The 19,037-nt window shown below is 36.5% G+C and overlaps 1 protein-coding gene across 1 annotated transcript in view; it reads right to left on the bottom strand.

Moving 5' to 3' along the window:
- The window catches only part of KDM6A (lysine (K)-specific demethylase 6A), a gene marked incomplete at its 3' end in the record, with an annotated part of 92,366 nt that extends 82,661 nt beyond the window's left edge, over positions 1 to 9,705 (bottom strand). Inside the window, exon 1 of the mRNA XM_010286207.1 lies at positions 9,648 to 9,705. The remainder of the gene's footprint in view (positions 1 to 9,647) is intronic.
- Between the last annotated feature and the right edge of the window lie 9,332 nt (positions 9,706 to 19,037).

Genomic DNA, 19,037 nt, shown 5'->3' with positions numbered 1-19,037 from the left:
AGGGAGGTGGGGGGGGGGGGGGGAAGAAGTAGTGTTTCCTCCAAGATCCTGTCTTGTCTTCTCCTCCTCCTCCTGACCCAAGCAAAGCTTCTCGCCAAAGCACATTCATTCCTCCTTTACCCGTAACGTTCTGGTTTGCCAGAGTTTTGAGTTCTTTTAAATTCATTTATTTAAAGGGATGGATGGCTTAATGAATGAATATGCACTGAAAAAATTCAGTACTGCAGACATTGGAATAAAAACTTTGTTCTAAATTAGTACAAATGCAAAATATTTCTGATCAAATAGCAACATACATGCTCCCTGAAAAGCCCTAATACTTGTTGCGACCCAAACAGGTACACGGTTTATATGTGCAGAGGAAGATTCCTTTGTTTTGTATGATGACAGTTAATAGAAAGAGACATAAAAATGAAGCAATTTATCAAAATTTATCCAGAGGTCAAAGGCCACATGTCAAAATTTATTAGTTAAATTGGTCAGTCTCATTCTTTTTGAGATTTTACAGCTACTCTTGATTCCTTTCGAGGAGAGCGAATATGTCTTCCTGTCATAATTTCATTAGATAAATCATCTAATAAAAGAGTTAATTATTAGAACCTTGTACAATTTTACTGGACACAAAATAGGATATGCTGCATTATTTGTCTGCATTAACAATAGTAGAAAACAGTATTTGCTTCTTTCTCTGCTGTGGGACTAGCTAAGAAATCTCTGTGTTTTAGTCGACAGAAGGACAGAATTTTAGACACACACACACCGCCACCTAGAATGCACAAACCCCAGAACTATTTAAGATTTATTACCCTCTAAGAAATATCTGGATAAATGTATCCTCTTTTCTGAACTAAGGAGCGGTTGTGCTTTGCTCTAATTAAAAGGATGAAATGCAACACATTTTCTCCTTAATCTTTCTACGTGGCATTCATTTAACAACACATTTTAGGAAAAAATGTATACTTCTTTCAACTTGGCTGCTTTACAAGAAGTAACATTTATTTTTAGCATCCAATATTAAAAGAACTTTTTCTGAAACCCAAATACAGTTACTCATTTACTCTATTTTTTCTGTATTTTATAAATGATCAAGTCTTACTGGTGACACAATCATCATTACCTTTCCAGCATCCCTAAGTTTCTCTTTATCTATTCATAATTTTCTCTGAAATATTTTGAAAGCATACACATAATTCTTCTACCCTTAAGGTGTAGAATTCTAGTTAGTCTTCATAAATATAGTTTGCATTTAAGAATCCCAATGTTTTAACATCACTGAGTAATCACGCTAACTGATCATACCTATGGGATACTGAAATAACCTCATTTACAGGGTTACCAAAGCTACCAAGTATTCTGATACAGAAGAGACATTATATGGTGCACAAATCATAAATTTAGCCCTTCCATTTAGCAGTCATCATACTCCAAATTGTTCTTTTAACACCTCTTCTAGCATTTCAAATACCCTCTCCCTTTCTATCCCTCATGACATACTGAAGGGACAAGTTCATGATCTTAATGTATTAATAAACTTTAAAAATCTTTGAAGACACAGATATTGCTGGCTATGGGCTTTTTTGTAGTTTTTTTACTGATTTTTCTTTAAAATGGCCTTTGATGATGATACATCTGCTTTTTTCCCCCTCTTTTTGTTTCACCAGTAAAATTTAGATCAAAGTGCAAAGTTTTCACCAACAGAATTACTCACTCTGACACATTGCACCCAAAAAATTAAGTATTATGGAAAATACGTCCTCAGGTATTTTTCATCAGCAGTTCAGTGAAGGACTTTGTGCCATTTCTACATCCTTTGTTGCAGTAATAGCTGGTTATAAAGAAAAAATTTCATTGTTTAATTAATGAGAGGAGTTTCTGTCATCTTAACTCATTCTTCCCCTTGCATGGACTCTCCAGCAGGTTCAGAACAGAAAGTTCATTTTTATCAGCTGAAGCCCTATTATTGTAATTTCCTCCACTCTAAACATACTGAATTTTTATTATTTACTTATCTAGCTCCCCAAGTAATCCTCAGTGCTTCACACTCTACCTTCTTCTGCCTTCCTCAAAACAGAAGACATCCTGGTCCTTTGATGGAGAGTGATACTGTGCTCCTCACCTGAACAGTTACCATCTTCCTTGGATTTTTTTTGTTGTTGTTGTTTTTAAAATCTCTCCTACCATGCTTGGTGAATTTATGACACAGAGGTTGCTGCTAGGGAGAAAGCTGGCAAAATCGTACTTCTGACCTCCCACAATCCACTCTTGTATTAATCTATATATACCTTCCTCCCTTCTCCCCATATGCTCTTAGCCTTAAAGTATGTTTTTACTTCTCTCATTTTCTTTACATTAAAATTCTCAGCAGGGCTACAGCTTTCCTTCCCCCACTCCTTGTGTTTCTTCCTCTAGCCACTTTCCTCTTCCTCATATTATTTGTTCAGTCTCACTCGGTCTTACAGCTTTTTCTCTCCTCGGCCTTTCCCTCTCCTCTTACTTTTTCAGGACATAATAGCTTGCCACTCTATATTATCATGCTGTATCAGACTCAGGCTGTATTTCCAGATTGCTTTCCAGAATGCTGTCTCCTGGAAATGGTTATCCCATTAAATCCCATAAAAATGCTTAGCATCTCCATTACAATGCCCTACTGTCTTCAGTACTTAAAAATTAGGACATCCTTTTCAAACATCTCTATTTTGTACTCGCTGTTCCATAGCACATAATATCATGCTTGCCTCTCCCTCTTAGTCTACAACAGGTCTTAAAACAGTTATATCTTCTCAGAACATGACTAGAATGTCTTTGCGAAGTGACAGGACCTCAATCTAAAAACTGCTGTTTTAGTCAAAAGTGAGGGGTGGTATAAAATACCATGTGCTGCGCTGACAACCGTTGCATTTTCAGACAGAAGTAAAGAGCATATAGAAGGTATTAATACCACCTCTTTTCTCAACGCCTTCCAGAGCCAATGAATCTTTATTCAATTTCTGTTTTTCCTTTTCACTTTCTGATTCTTTGTTTTCCCTGAAATTTCTATTTATTTCATTCCTACCCTCATCATTTTTATTTTTTCAAATATATTTTGACTTAAAGACAGGTAATACCAAAATCTGCAAGTCACCTACTGTATCTCTCAATTCCTTCTGTAATGCCCTTAGCCTCAGCAAATTTCACTTTCATTAAGGATTTTTGAAACTTCCTTTCCTGATCAAGTCATCTTCTAAACGTTTCTCTGATTAAGTCTCCTGTGATCAAAGGGACTGTTCCTGACTTTCCGCTTTTCCTGTACATGCCCTGGGTTGCTACATGGCAATAATTTACATTAAAGGCTTTTTGTGTCATCTTAAAATTTTGTTCTCTGAGGACTCTTATGGGAAAATCTGTCTCCTTATGTGGGATATTCATTCTCTTGAAAAAACACTTTCAAAAAACTAAGGACTTGAATAAATGTTCACAAGCCATCCTACAGCCTTCTCCAACTTACGTTTCAGGAAGGTGTCTGCTCCAGCAATTTCTACTGATCCTATAACACTGTAATGTTTCAATTAAACTAAGCATTTATATCTAATTAAAAAAAATAATGGAAGTTTTGATGAATTCTGTCTAAAAACACTACTTGGTATTTTGAGGGTACTGCAGAAAATAAAACAGTTGTGAGTCAATGAAGTGGAAAATTGCTGTCTTATAACAGATCCTCTAAAGGTGCAAAATGTTCTCTTATTTGCTGTTATCAGTATGTCTAGTAATTGCTTTTTGTCCAACTATTTAAAAAGGGGGAAATAGACTTACAGTCTGGAGGAAAAGAGACAGCAAAACATAAAAATAAAACCATTAATGTTTTTAAAATTGTTTTCCTATTTTATAGCATTAAGAAAACATATCCCAGAAGACATTTGGCCTATCAAAATGGAAAAGGTAGAGAGATGAAAAGAAGCTGCATAAAAATATTAAAATAAGCAACAGGTCACATTTAAAAACAAACTCTCATGGTCTTTTGTTACTTTAGTTCTTTGGGGGGGGGGGGTGGGGGAAAAGCCTTACTACTAATTAAAAGTTTTTTAGCCATAAGATAGCTATTAGTAATATTTCTGCATACATTTGATTCTAAAACAACACTGTAAAAAATTACCTAGTACTAAATTACTTTTTAGGTCTACTTTAAAAGGAATGTCACAAAATTGCTTTCTGTAACAAACCATCAACTCAGCATAGACTAAGGTCACATCCTTCTACCATGACTAGCATACACACACACAGAGTTGCATTTTCCTCCGCTTTCTAAAGAGAGTTTTACGCTTTTCGGTGGTTTGGTGGTTTGTTTTTTTTTTTTAATACCTCTGCATGGTTTTGGATTCTCCTCAGTTTTATAAAGACTATCTGAGAAAAGTGAGAAGAACTTCTGTTATTTGCAAACATATAGCCAGAATTAAATTTCTAAGAATCTTTTATTTTAAGAGACAAATAAGACGGTCTGAGGTAAACATTTGAACTCAGGCAGTAGTTCTAATGTCTGGTAAACACAGGCAAGGGGTACCGTATCGCTGCTCTCCAGAACTAGACCGATACCTTATCTTGCTGCAAAACAACTATGGGATTTATTTCGCCCCTCTTCAATTTCTTTTTTTTTAAGCTAGACCACTCAGTCTTCTACAGTATAGCCTTGCAACTGTAAATTCATTTTATACCACACTTTCACCCAGATATTTTTAAAATCCACTGGAACACCGAAGTAGGTCTTGGCGTTTACTGAACTTCTTTGATGTTTTCACCCTGACCACATAAATGAAATCTTTATTAAAAAGAAAGGTGATTAGGACCATTTTCATAACAATGATAAAGAGTGCCTGACAGATTTACTTTTCTTCTAGGCAAGTTTCCAGACAAAGTCAACAGCTAACAAGAAGTCTACCTTTGAATTCATGTTGGAGGATATAACTCACTAATTAAGTGTTCCTCAAACATTTCAAGGAACATTCAGATTTTCTGACTGATACACTCCAAGCACTTCTCTATAAAGAGATACTACAGTTAAGTATAACTGAATAAATTGAGGTTTCTTTTCTTTTTAAAGACTCCTCAATTTAAGTTCTAGCACACTAGTCCACGGTAAAGTCTTCCTTGATACAGGAGTAACTGATTTTCACAGTAACTTCCATCATTTTAAGCTTCACTTAGGTGCATTTCTAAATATTATGCCCTGGAAGTCCTCCAACTTATTGATATATAGATAGAAATGTTTAAGTATCTGTGTACACTGTGCTACTCTGATGAAACACAACTTCTTATAAAAATCCTTGAAGACAGGACACTTCTCTGATTAATTAACACACTCAGTGGCAGAGTGCTGTCCTTACGCTCCTCATAAGCCATTCACAATCCCCTGGATTTGACTAAAATTCTGTCTAGAAAGCTACACATTCATTCCCCAGTGACAGAGATGTCAATAATACATGGTTCACGGAAACACTGCAGAGAATCACCATCTGGGAGCTTGCTGCTAGCTAGTGTACCCGTAGTTTTATAAGAGTTTTATAGAAAGTAGAGAGTTTTATTTATTCAGATTCTGTTTTTGCAACAAGTACAGGCACACAATTTCTGACAATATGTGAACGCTTACATGCTGTGGGCAAAAGGCCACAAAAATACTTTAATCAAGATTATCAAGCCACATAAGGGCTGCAGTAGCAGTGTCATGCCAAAGCAGAGATCTGATCAAAGTACCAGACAACCAGGCTCTTCTGTAAAACCCTCCCAGGAATCACTCTAGTGAGTGCTGAAACCTCTTGCAGCTCCACATCTGAGGAAGAAGGTTTCTAGGTCTCCCCTGCCTTGGGCAACCATGTCAGTGCAGCAGATCCAGATGTTTTACACTTACACAAACTCAATTCACTCATGTACTGAAATTTCTGTTAGGACAGCCTTATCCAAACCCAGATATTATACAAAAGAATTCAGCAATATCAACTCCATTATAATACAACCACATTAGATGATTAAAACAACTTCTTCCAGGTGCCAGATATCTGCCATTATGTTTGGATAAAATCAGGAGTGTCTTACCCCTTGCTGAGCGTCTAATCCTGCCTCCTCAGAATATGTCAAAACCAATAACCATGGCAGACACTTACACTTGATATCTTTATTTTCTCAGTAGCATCAAAATCTACAAACTGCAGTTCTCCTGAACTGCCCTTCCTATCCATTCATCCCCCACAGTCCTCCTCACCTCCCCCAACATGTTGACACAGGGGAGTTTTAAAAAGAAATCAGAATGAAGTACACTGCACAGAAGGGAGGTTTATTTTAGCATAGGCACATAAGAAGAAGAAATACTGAGAAAACTACTTGAATGCAAGAACTCTATTAAGTTATCTCAGCTTTTATCCAAGTTGAGATATTTACTTCATAAGATTTCAAGTCAAATTTTTTTAAATGCAGAGTTAGGGCACCACAATGCCTGCGTAGAATAAAAATTGCAGAAATTCTGTAATTTTGCAGGACATTTTACATTGATCTGTGGGTGTCCAAAGACATTACTGCAAAAACTCATCTATTTAGGAATATGTGGCATAATACAACCCAGTTCTTTCAAAACTATCCATACATACAGGTATTACTTCTTCGAAAGGAAGTAATACGAGACTGGAGGGAGTACTGATCTGGTAAACAGCAAAACACAACATCTTTGCAGCCTTTCACCTCCACTTCTGTCACTATAACATATATTCAGAATGTATTTTCTAAAGTGTTTTTTCTTTTTGTTCCATAGGATCAACAAAATGCTTACTGTTTACCAACAAAACAACCCATGTACCAGTATCTGACAGAAAACAACCTGGTAAAAGATTCAGACCATCAGAAAAATCTACCAAAAAAAAAAAGTAAAATGCTTTTCTTCATGAAAAGGAAAGATTAACTGTAAAATGAATATCGTATCATGGAACAATGCATGAAAATAATGCTCAATTACCAACCTCATGCAACAGTGCAAACCCAAAGCAGCAGAGACTAAAAATACTATGTACAGGGGCCAAACTATACCCAAAGCAACCTAAAATGTCTCACAGTCCTCCTAGAAATTTTGTATTTATAAAACAACAAAGATATGGGACACTTATTTCAACCATGTAAAGTTGCACTGTACCAAGTAACCACTGTTACTTAAGTAATTTCAGATATGCTGCCTAAGTTTATAAGGCTGTTCCTGTCTGGTTTCAAACCTGCCTTATATAATAATCTTCATGTGATTCAGCACTTCCATCAGTTTCTCAGTACTCTCACACAGCTCGCCTCAAGAGCTCATAAATACAACCCTTTCTTCACACACTTCTCTCTCCCTTTCTTTCCCATCACAAATTCCAACAACTTAATTGATGACATCTAACCCTGTAAGAACTAAAAATAAAAAAAGTTCTTAAAAAAACCACAACAGTAAAACAAGGACATGTGACTGCTTTTTTTTTTATATCCATCTGAATCTCACTGAAAATAAGTTAATTACAAAGTATAACAACACAGCATATAAAAGTGGCCAAAAATACACAAAATACACCACAAACATACATGGCTTCTTATAGCTACAAGGCACTAAAGATAACAAGAAACAAGAAATCGCCTCAGTTGGGGACTGAGGGCCACATACACACCCCCTTCTCTGGACCCAGTCTAAGCAGCTTCCCACTGCCAACTCCAGACTGGCTCCATCATCCATTAATAAGATGAAATATGATTCACCAGTGATTTTTTATCAGTTTCAGGAAAAAAAGCTTTTACCAGAAAAAAGTTTTTGGACTCTTTCAGGCTCTTTTTCATGCATCTAAACCTTAAAAAAAATCTCCAAAATTATTATGGGATAAAACCCACTTTGAACTACACATCTATAAAGGAAGCTCGTACTGAGATCAAGTAGGATAGTATCCTTCCCAGGTAAGGCCAACCTGAAAAAAAATTACGGGAGTTTTGTGGGGTTTTTACTATGTAGACGTCAAAATGCTCTTTTGTCAGCTCCAAACAATGCTCTCATACTTGCAACTGGAATTTTTTGAAATAATCTCTGCATGGTAAAACTCTCCAGATATACACAAGAAATGGATATGCTAGAATAACAAGCACATTGCATACAAACAGAAATTGCTTTCAGGAAATCAAGCACAGATCACACATTTTACTCCCATCCATGCTCTTGAAATGGAACTGCAAACAAATCAAAATTTGCATTTATTTTAATTGCAGATAATATTCTGGGCCACACTAGAACACTCTACACCTATGGAAATACATATAGTCATTTACACTTCACCCTGAACTCTCTGAAAATGCAGGGAAGATAATTTACTAATCATCTATCACTTCTTCTAATAATGAGCCATTATAACAAAAGCCAGAAAAAAAATTCAAGTCACAAACTATTCTGAAATGCTTAACACAGGAAGAGTACAAGCAACAGAAACTATCACAATAGATGCTTAATTAATTCATCAATTTCAACACTCATTTACAGCAATCCTTAACTCTTGGAGAGCACGTAAGAAGATTATATGAATGCTTTTATTGTCGTAATTTTAAAACTACAGGGGTTACTTCTGAAAAAAATACTTCCAACTCCAAAATGGCTTGGTGCAAAAACGGCACTCCTACAACTTCTACTGGAGCAGGGGCTCTAAAAGACAGTATGGACAGTTTTCCTAGGACCCTCTGACTGGACCTCTCCTTCCACATGCCAGAAGACACTTATTTCAGTTGACTCATCTACCCTTTATTTACCCTGCCCTTCTCCCTTTCCACCCTCCCAAAATGGGAGTTGTCCTAACAGGATTTTTCAGAACATACTTACACTCCCTACAAAACGCAAAAAAACACAGAAAATGTTGTTTCTCTAATGATGGTATACACATGGTATTGATGTCTTTCCAGAATGAGCCCTCCCTATTTGAAATACGCACTTATGCACACTTTTAAGGAAAACAGCTGCTTAAGGCCACAGAGGTATCTACTGTGTTATGTGCTTTCCTGCACCTCTGTCTCAGTCATGAGCTTCAAATTATTTCATGTGACAATATAACAATGCTAACTATTTCTGACAATATCACTAGAAGAAATTTTTAATTTTTATTCATGTAAAGTCCCAACATGGCTACATGGACTTACAGATAAGACAGCTATCCTAACAGGATTTTTTCTTGTCTTACATAAGAATGTTGTCTAAAATACTGAAAGGAACTTTAAGCAATTTGGCATCTCTGGAAATAAAAAGCAACCTGAGAACATTTTTCCTAGTACAAGTCCAACGCCTGCGCAGCAGCTTTCAAGTGGTAATGATTCTCTCAATACTCGTATGTATCCAAATATCTATGCTTACATAAGACATACTGAAGTAATGGATAATAGTAATTAAAAAATAAAAGTCTAAAATGTGTCAAGTTAATTGATCCTGCCATTTCAACAAATGGTGTGAAGATTTATTTCCACTTAGATTTGTAACAAACTGCACATACAGGTGAACATTTCCATTAAGACCCAATTAATACGCCAAAAAGTAATTTCAGGTAGATACTCTGAACCGATATTGAAATTAATCTATTTAAGAAATTCAATCATTTACAACAATATGTTGGGGTTTTTTTTTAAAAAAAGTAGCATATACAGACCTTCCAGTAGTCAGATTGTAAACTGTAGTACCTCTGGTATGCAGATAATGCTGTAGGAAAGAAAAATGAATGTTGAATTTGTTTTGTTGCATTTTCTTTGAAGAAAAAGATAGGAAACCTTAAGAGTCAGAATACATAACATTGAAATGATAAATGGTTTAATAAAAGTAACAATGCCACAATAAGTACATTGTTGTAGGTAATGCATTCCTTACGATTACAATTTTGTTTTATGAAATGTCAACCCAAAAGTATATTTATTATTAATCTTACAAATGTAAATCAAGCGGTATTTTAAAGAAAACCTGTAACAGAAGAAATCATTTGAAATTTGGGGATTTTCATCCTGGACAAAGCTGTTGTAAGATTTAAAAATTTAATCATGTAACTCATTTACCATGCTCCCTGATGTCCTGTAATTTCTCAAGAACTGGTGCAGAGGGACATACAAAGAGAAATCAATTTCACATGCCCTTTCATTCAGTAACTTGAGAAAAAAAAGCAAGTGGAAAAAAGCTTGCATTTTATTCAACTTCTAAGACCAAGACTACCCTGGAAAACGGTGCTAAGAATATTAGCACCGTTCAGTAGAATATTTGCTCTACTTAGCAATGAATTTCTTAAATCACCATTCCCACATCCCTCTTCCCCACTGAAAATTCTGGTTGATTCATCTTGCGCTTCGTCTAACAGGCCACATCAGACTAGAATGCAAACATGCTTTACGTTCTTACAGGAACATGGCACTAGGCACCATCCAAAAATGAAGAATTTTAAATAATGATTCACTGCAGTAACACCAAAATTTTGATTTTCCAAGTGTTTGCTTCTTAAGAATGTTGTCTACACAGTATGCATTTTCCAAACAACAAAAGAAGACAAGCTCTGCTTTGGAAAATTACAAACACTAAACAAACACTAAACAGATTAAGACCATAAGAACAACATGTACTTTATGTGCAGGTTCATTTCCTGCAAGTACCATGGATAAACAATGTCCCTAAATTTTATGATGCTTCAATGCCTGTCTGGCATATTCATTTCCATAACTTTACAAAACCCCTTAAGTTTAAGTGAGGTAAGAACAATATACACATAATGACAAGGCACACACAGCTTTCTCCTTTTAAGAATTCGTCTTTGCACTCATCTGTCTATGGAGATTCACAACCTTGTCTTTTTAAATGCCTAACTGATACATGCTGAATCATGCCCGTAACGTGCACCTCACCACTGGAACTGCCTGTGAAGCCAGCTTCTAATTTTGGTGCTCTAAACTGTGATTCATTTAGATGCCCAGAGTAGAAAAAAAACTAGGAGAACACTTATCATCCTTACACTATCAACATGCAATTTCTGTAAATGTTTACGTGCAACCTAGCCGAATAAAATCACTCAAAAATCTAATCAATCAGGCTATGACTTTCACAACTTAAGAATACAATTCCTCCCCCACCCCCTCAAAAATTTGATACAAACTGAAGGATATGACTGCAGTCTAACAATGTAAGTTTGAGAATGTTAAGACCAAGCATATTTAAGTCACATTCTTCAATTACGTTATAAATTATGTTCACAATAACACGTTCAAAATAACATAAAATAACCTCCTACCCCAAATACTCCTCCTAGATTCACCTTCTCCCAGGTATTATTAATGACTTTTTGACAGAAAGGCATAATTAGCTCTTGAACATGGGAATGACTTTGCTTTCCCAAATAAGAAAACACACATGCACACTATGGAACAGTTTTGCAATGCACCATACTTAAATGAAAGGATTTTTATTTTTTTTTTTTTACTCAAGACATACCTATCCCAACTTTAAAGGTTAAAGCATGTTTCAAATACTTAATCCAACAGCACCATTCAAGAACTAGGAAACTGAGAACTTCTTGTAATCTATTATTTTTTTTTAGAAAAGTAACTACTGCAGTCTATACAGGGGATATGGATAAAATAAAAAGATTAAAACAACATTAAATACAATACTAAGGATTTATACTGGGAAAATAAGGGGGGAACTTTTTCAGTGTATCTGTTAAAAAATACAGGAGTGCCCACATGATCATATCCATTAAACAAGAGAGCTGAAACATGTTTCCCTATAGCAGTTAAGGTACTGCTAGTAAGTTTATAAAACATCAGCAGTTTAAAAAAAATACAAAAAACAGAGAAGCAACATAAGACCTAAAAAGAAAAAAAAAAAAAAAAAAGAGGAAAAAACCCCAAAGCCTTACTGCTATTCAGTGGTCGAAACATTCCTTATGCACATATAGCAAAAAGGTGTACAGCTCAAGCCTTTCTGCTTACTCCTAACTCCAGCTAGTCAGAGCCTGCGCAGCCCTGTTCCCCAGCCAGAGACAATGAAACAGAGATGAGCAGTACTGAAAAAGGGGAGAGAAGACATGTGAAGGTATTCACTCATTCAGACCAAATAAAGCCCTGTGTCAGAGGAGGAAGAAGATTGGGAAGCACAGGAAACTAGGCTCCACTAGTCACTGCTTGTGAAGAAACTTCCCAGAGAAGTTCTAGCACCTCCATTTAACACAGGGAAAAGTTCTTACATTTAAGAAAGGCATCTTTGCTTCATGATATTCTACCGGTTTTCCTTAGAGTGATGATGTTTGCAAATCGTTTTCTTTTCTAACTCTTCCATTCCTCAATAACATTTAGCAACTTCCCAACAGTTCAAACAACTGCTTTAACGTGCCAAGCTCATGTTACAATTAAAAACAAGTACATGGAATGCACGGACCGCTGAAGCATATTTCATGTTTACATGATAAGAAGATAGGGCCTTCATTCTAAGGAAGGTCACATTACTCTTCCAGAGGAACAAAGATGACACTGCAGTGCTCCTCTTAAGTGTCTGAAGTGCCCAATCCTACTTCTGGGTTCAGCAACCTCTTCTACGGATCCAGCCTTTCCTTCCAGGTTAAAAAGTATTCTGCTTCTGCTTAACTTCTTGAAGCTGAAGTTCAGTATTGTGCTGAAAATGCCTAACAATGAATCACAGAGGGATAGTTTACACAGGAGCTAAATGTCCCTTTCCTCCTTATGAAAGCTAGACAACTAGAGCCTGTTACTGATGAACAATTTCAGTATTTAACAAGTGCTCATCTTACAGTTAATTAGTTACCTGTCAAAGTTTATTTCAGTCCCCTTTACATCTAGATCAAACATCTGCTCCACAAGCACTCAAGCTCTGCTGAAAAGGATTGAAGGAACAGGCAGAAAAACAGAAAAAAGGGATTCAAGAGAGCTTTTTTTTTTTTTGCCAGACCTTACATGAAGCATCCCTAATCAAGCACATCCCTAAGATGAATCTTGCATGTAAGAGGCTAGAAATCAGATTATGAAAGCAGTATTTTTGAAAAACTAAACAAACCTACTAGTTCTAAAGCAGTACAGCATGAACCATAAATCTGTACCCTACCATACTTTGTACTCCCTGAGCAAGTCACCAGTGAACAGACATTGATCCTGAGTTCTATGATGTAAAAATAGGGTATCTTACCTAAAAGTGTATTATGGAACTACAAGCAACTTTGCCTTAAACTATTTTTATGAGTGCAAACCCCTCGAATTACAAACTTTTTCCTTCTATATTAATGAGAAAAATAAAAAGAGCAAGCGAATCTATTGAGCAACAAAAATTTTACACAAGTCGCTACCTGAAACATAGGCTATCCTTCATCAGTGCTATGATTCTAATTATAGGATGATATTCTCTGGCTTATTAAAAAGTGAAAAGAAAGTCACTTGTGTCATGCATCACATTAGTAGTATTAAAAAAACCAACAAAACCCAAAAAAGCAACACTAAAGACTGCAATGTCATTTGCATCTTTACTTTTCATCCAAGACTGGTCATTCCAAAGTAAGACAATTTTTGTCAGAAAAAAAATCCTGTTAACTACTGCCTCTCTTTCAACATAGGATCAACTCTCATTTTTACAGATACAAGTGAGTTACTCTGTTTCAGTTAAGATGTCCTTTTTTAACATAATGAAATGAGTGCTTTGAAATCACTCTTAGGCACAGCAAACAATCTTCTGATTAGGAACTTACTACTGAGTTTTTCCAGTCTGAAAGTTTGCCACTGAAATTCTTAAACCTATGGACTTGTTGGAGGACAAATACACAGAAACTTCCTTTTGTCAGCATGCGCAAAACATTCCTGAGCATTTAGAAAATGCATGTCTGGACTCAGAAAGAACAGGACTGAGTGTAAACAGTAGGACAATGTTTCTTGCTTCACTCTCAACAATATTTGTAAAATGATCTAGTCAACCACAGAAAACTCTCTTAAAAGCACAAAGCTGAGAGACCACTTTCAGACATCTAAAACAATATGGGACAGGTGACTCAAGAATTCCTAACAAAGGACCTCATAGTTACCTATCTCCATCCTTCTACCCAGTATTTCATTACTAAGTCTATCAGCTTACACTCTTCCTATTAACCCCTCTTTCCAAAACGGGCGATTTACATTATTTGCCTAACAGGTAATCCTCATGATTAGACTTGAAAACCCAGACAGCATTTACCATCCTACCCTGACAGAGTGGTGGTATATGCCCCAAAGGTGTATGTAGCTTTTCAGATCAATCACCATCAGCTATATTGCTTGATGAAAATAAAGTAATGGTTTACCCGAAATAGCTCTGAAAAGGAAAAACACCACCTTTCCACCCAAAGAATTAAAGCTACTGGACAGTAAGAAACCTCCTCAGCTCAGGCCCACTTCAGAATCTCTTATAAGCCTCTTGCCACCTAGTGCAAAGCTGACCCTCAATGAGCTCATACAAACACAACCCACCAATTTCCCCTTCTTACAGGTTTTACAGCCACCCAAAACTACCGACTTTGCAATATCTACAGTTACTTTAACACTAAGAGCCTTTATTACTTGCCCCCTAAGAGTTTGTTTTCCTCTCTTACTATGGGTTAAGGGACATCTCAGAATCAGCATAGGGATGATACAAGGTTTCTTACTTGTCCCTGTTTAATGTTCCTTGATTTCACATAAGAGAATACAAAATAGATTTTAAGTAATTGCCATGTATATGTTTTCAGGATGCTTTTTTTTTTTTAATCTACGTAATTTCGTAAGAAGATAGTAAAACTTCATAAACTACATAATCGTTTCAGTAATATGATAGACAATCTCTCTTCACATCCAGAGTCTAAATACATAACCTAAACAAGTGAGGTGAAAATGAGGAGCAAAATGTCTAGACTGAATGATATCCACCTACCTGTCATTTCTAGCACATCTGATCACAAATCACAGAGTCACAGAAGGATGGCTTTTATGATCTGCTCTAACAAACCTACTTTGTGATGCCTGAAAATCTAAGAGGCCTTTGAAAGTGATGAAAACATGGAGCAATTTGAGTATTTTAGTGCTTGAGTAAAGAAAAAGTGAACTAGATACTGACACCATCTAGTGGCACCTTGCAAGGCTAAATGAGACTGATACAGATTTTTGGCTAGTTGAGCTTTAAAAAGTTAAGAGCAAGCATTAATTTGATGACATACCCCAGAAAAGAAAGAGACCTTTAAAACAACTCAAAGCTCCATACTCTTCCATGTAAGTCAATACTTGTTTTCTTAAATAGAAATTTCTCTTTTTAATGTTAATTTCTTAACAACCACTAGCATTTCTTAGTGCTTGTCTGATGTGAAAACAAATAGTAAGATAGAAAATTAGCTGAAGAACTGCACAAGGAAAGCAAGGAAAAGGCACATTGCTTTACATCTGACAATGCTTCCAGGAAAAATAAGTGTTCATTAAACACTTAGGAGACATATGTAAGTTATGGGAACAGCTTATTACATAGTGCAGGTTTTATCCACAGTAGTGTTTTAACCTGGCAAGATGAACACGGCTGGGCCATAAATCAAAGACCTCAAAAGCTGAGGAAATTCCAAGGACGACTCAATGACCAAAAAAAATGTTGTGGAAGCTAGAGCAGCTAAATGCAGCTCAGGTCTTTTGTTCCAAGGCCTGAGGAAACAGGTTGTTCTCCATTTTCTCCAGAGATTTGTGCTGAAAGTACCAAAGAGATGATCGAAGAAGCCTAAAGCATGTCTCTCTCAACACAGAATGAAGGCAGACACACAAAGGCAAGACAATCATACATTTAAGAAAGAAAAATCACCAAATAGTTCTCTAAGTAATTTTATTAACAACTATACATCCTTTTCTGGAATTACAATGCAGCAGCACAGTGGTGAGAAGCCCACCGTCCCATGATCTTAGAGGTATTTTCCAATCTTAATGACTCTATGATTCTATGATCATTTCCAACTATGAGATGCAGAGGAGAACTAAGAAGTATTCAACATGTAAGACATACATGAGTTTCACAAGGAGTTTACTGTTACAGAACACTACAGAATACTGTTACAAATCTCTTAGATAATGAACACTATGAAGGGTCTTAAAATACTGAGAGTATCAGTGAAGGAACACAATGGAATCACATGAAGCTCAAAAATCATTCAAAGATCATATTCTGGACAATTACTTTTAACAATAGAGTGTTTATTCAGAACACCGCCCAAAATTAGTATTTTCAAACAACCAGTGAAAAAACATGGTTTTGCTATATTCTACAACAAATCTTCTACTGCTAACCCCTGCCCCCCTCCCTCAGTATTTATAAAGAACATTGTGACGTTCTAAGCTTAAGATAACATTCTTACTTTGTTCCATAGGAATTTCACATAGTGGTTTAAACCACCTGAAATTTAACAACAGCCTCCTGAAGATGAAATAAACAGCCCTAAAGAGAAGCAACCTAATATCTGCCAGTTACTTACAATTACAAACAACAGCAAAAACCTTAAACCTAAAAATCACATTACTTGAAACAAAGTCATCTCTTCCTCATCTCATTCAGATTGCTGTGTTACTTAAAATCCATTCTAGATCTTCAGGACTCATCAGTACAAGACAGCCCAGCAGCAAGCCTCCAGTGACCACCACAATCTTACCACCACAGTCTTATCTATGCAAGGAACTTCTCTCTTCCATTTTGTAACATGACTCCTACTACTCTGTACCTCAGAACACAGCATGTTGAAATGCTTCCTAATGACATCACTGTCCCTCAAAGTCCTAAAAGACCAAGGTATTAACTACTGAGAAATTCTCTACAGAGATGGAATTGTAAGTACAAAGGAACGCACATACATTGTTGAATTTGGGAGCTGTTCTCACAACCAAACAACTTTATACAGGAACAATCAAAAAGTGTTTAGATTTTGGGTTTGGGCAATAGACAATTGCCCAAATATAAATATTGCCCTCAATAAACATTCTGGGTTTTTTTTTTTTCTTTTCAGTTTTGTTTTAAATGTTAGTGTAACAATTGCTAAAAAGTGCCCTTTAGACTAATTAACACTATCTTATAAATCACTCAAAATGTTTTTATATTAGTGCTTTTGAGAATGCAATCACTATCTACAAAGAAAATAAGTATTATTAAAACTGTTCTGACATAGTACATAAAAATGTGATCACGAGGACAGCCATAAGACTTATTTTAGTGCAGTATTTATTGTCCTTTAGTAACTGTGATGTGAATAATTGCATGTTTTTCCCAAATCATTCATTAATCGCATTATCTACTTCAATTTCCAGGAATTCTGCTTAGAGAACAGCCATTTAAGGTGGGAAATTATAGAAGTATGTCTCCACTTGTGCAATTGTCTGTCCTCCAAGTCATAGGCTGGAACACAGCCACTATATATGACTTCCACAAAATAGATAGAAAGATCTTTAAGGAAAACACAGGTGATGTCAGAGTCCTTGAGCTCATTAAACTGCATTTAACTAGAACTCAAACCTTAACGATCACTGTCTACACTCGGTACGCCTTATGGAAACCAGAGTCATGGGGAAAAAGAAAAAAGAATTAAAAATCTCCAACTGCTGATGCAGCACCAGTTTCCTCCACAACTAGCAGCACAATAATTTTGGTAAAATCCTGGCCCTCCCAAGGAATGCATTAACAAAATTCACAGGTATATACCATGGAGTCCTAGCTGGATTCACAATGCTGCCAGTGTCCAAAAACCTATACGACAACTCATCAACCTCTTCTGGCAAAACCTGAGGCTGAGGTTTCACATTCTAGAGTAATTGCATCACTTTTTTCTCCTAGGTTATTTTTCAGTTGGATCAGCTCCCCACACAGCTGCACATTGAGCTGTGCCAGCACAAAGCAGAGTGCAGCAACAAGCAGATGAGGGGTGCCACTAAAGACACGCCCAGGGAGCAATGAGTTTGGAAACCCCTGAAACAATCAAACAGCTGAGGAATAGCTGCCTCATTAAAAAAAAGAAGGAAGACATCAGGTTAGAGTTAAGAAAATGCTACTTACTGCAACAGTTTTGACTGGGAAGAGCGAACACTCTCATTTGGGGAAAACCTGAAGCCAAATTCTTACCAGTAATGATCAAGACGATGAAAGCTGGGCACAGAAACCACCTTGAACATACTTGCTAAGCTGAATCCATCTGCCTCGGTTATAATCATCTGAACACAAGTCAGTGGCTCACAGTATTCAAAATCTGCAAAAAGTCTGAAACCTTGCCTAAGACCTTCTCCTAACAGTAGCAGAGTGCAATTAACAAGGCAACTCAACTTCATGGCTGCAGAGAAAACCCTTCAGCTACCAACAGCAATTCAAACGTGGCATTTTGGGAAAACTACAAGCTGCAGACCAGCTTCAGGTACTTTAAAGGCTAGTAAAAAAACACTGTGATACTCTAGACTAACCTCAAATACAATACAGAGAAAAACAAACCTCATCCAGCAATTTCTGATGTAAACTCAAAATTTTTGTTGGAGAAAAGTACTTCTGTTTTATGAAAAAAAGCATTATTAAATCAGGACTTCACTGGCGACAAGTGACAGAAAACATAATGCACTGCAAGAGAAATTACTGCAACCTTTAATAGGTTTCATTTTAAAATATAAATATAATGGTACGTGTCTTTAGACTTCAGCAAGGCATCAGACATCAACTTACTCCACATTCAAAGGCAGTCTGCCTCTAACTGATATTCCCCCCGTAAATGCAGCACAGGCAGTATTTGCCTGGTTAGTTCCAATAATGACATGCAGTAATCTGCCATAAATCTCTCTTAAGGTCCCTCTTTTCATAGAACCATAGGGTAGTTTGGGTTGGAAGGGACCTTTAAAGGCCATCTAGTCCAAGCTCCCTGCAATGAGCAGGGACACCTTCAACCGGATCAGGTTGCTCAGAGCCCCATTCAACCTGACCTTGAACGTTTCCAGGGATGGGGCAGCTACCACCTCCCTGGGAAACCTGTGGCAATGCTTCACCACCCTCACTGTGAAAAATTTCT

Source organism: Phaethon lepturus, unplaced genomic scaffold (assembly GCF_000687285.1).
Source record: "Phaethon lepturus isolate BGI_N335 unplaced genomic scaffold, ASM68728v1 scaffold9790, whole genome shotgun sequence".
In the NCBI taxonomy this organism is placed as follows: Eukaryota; Metazoa; Chordata; class Aves; order Phaethontiformes; family Phaethontidae; genus Phaethon; species Phaethon lepturus.
This window is presented reverse-complemented; position numbering and strand designations above follow the sequence as displayed.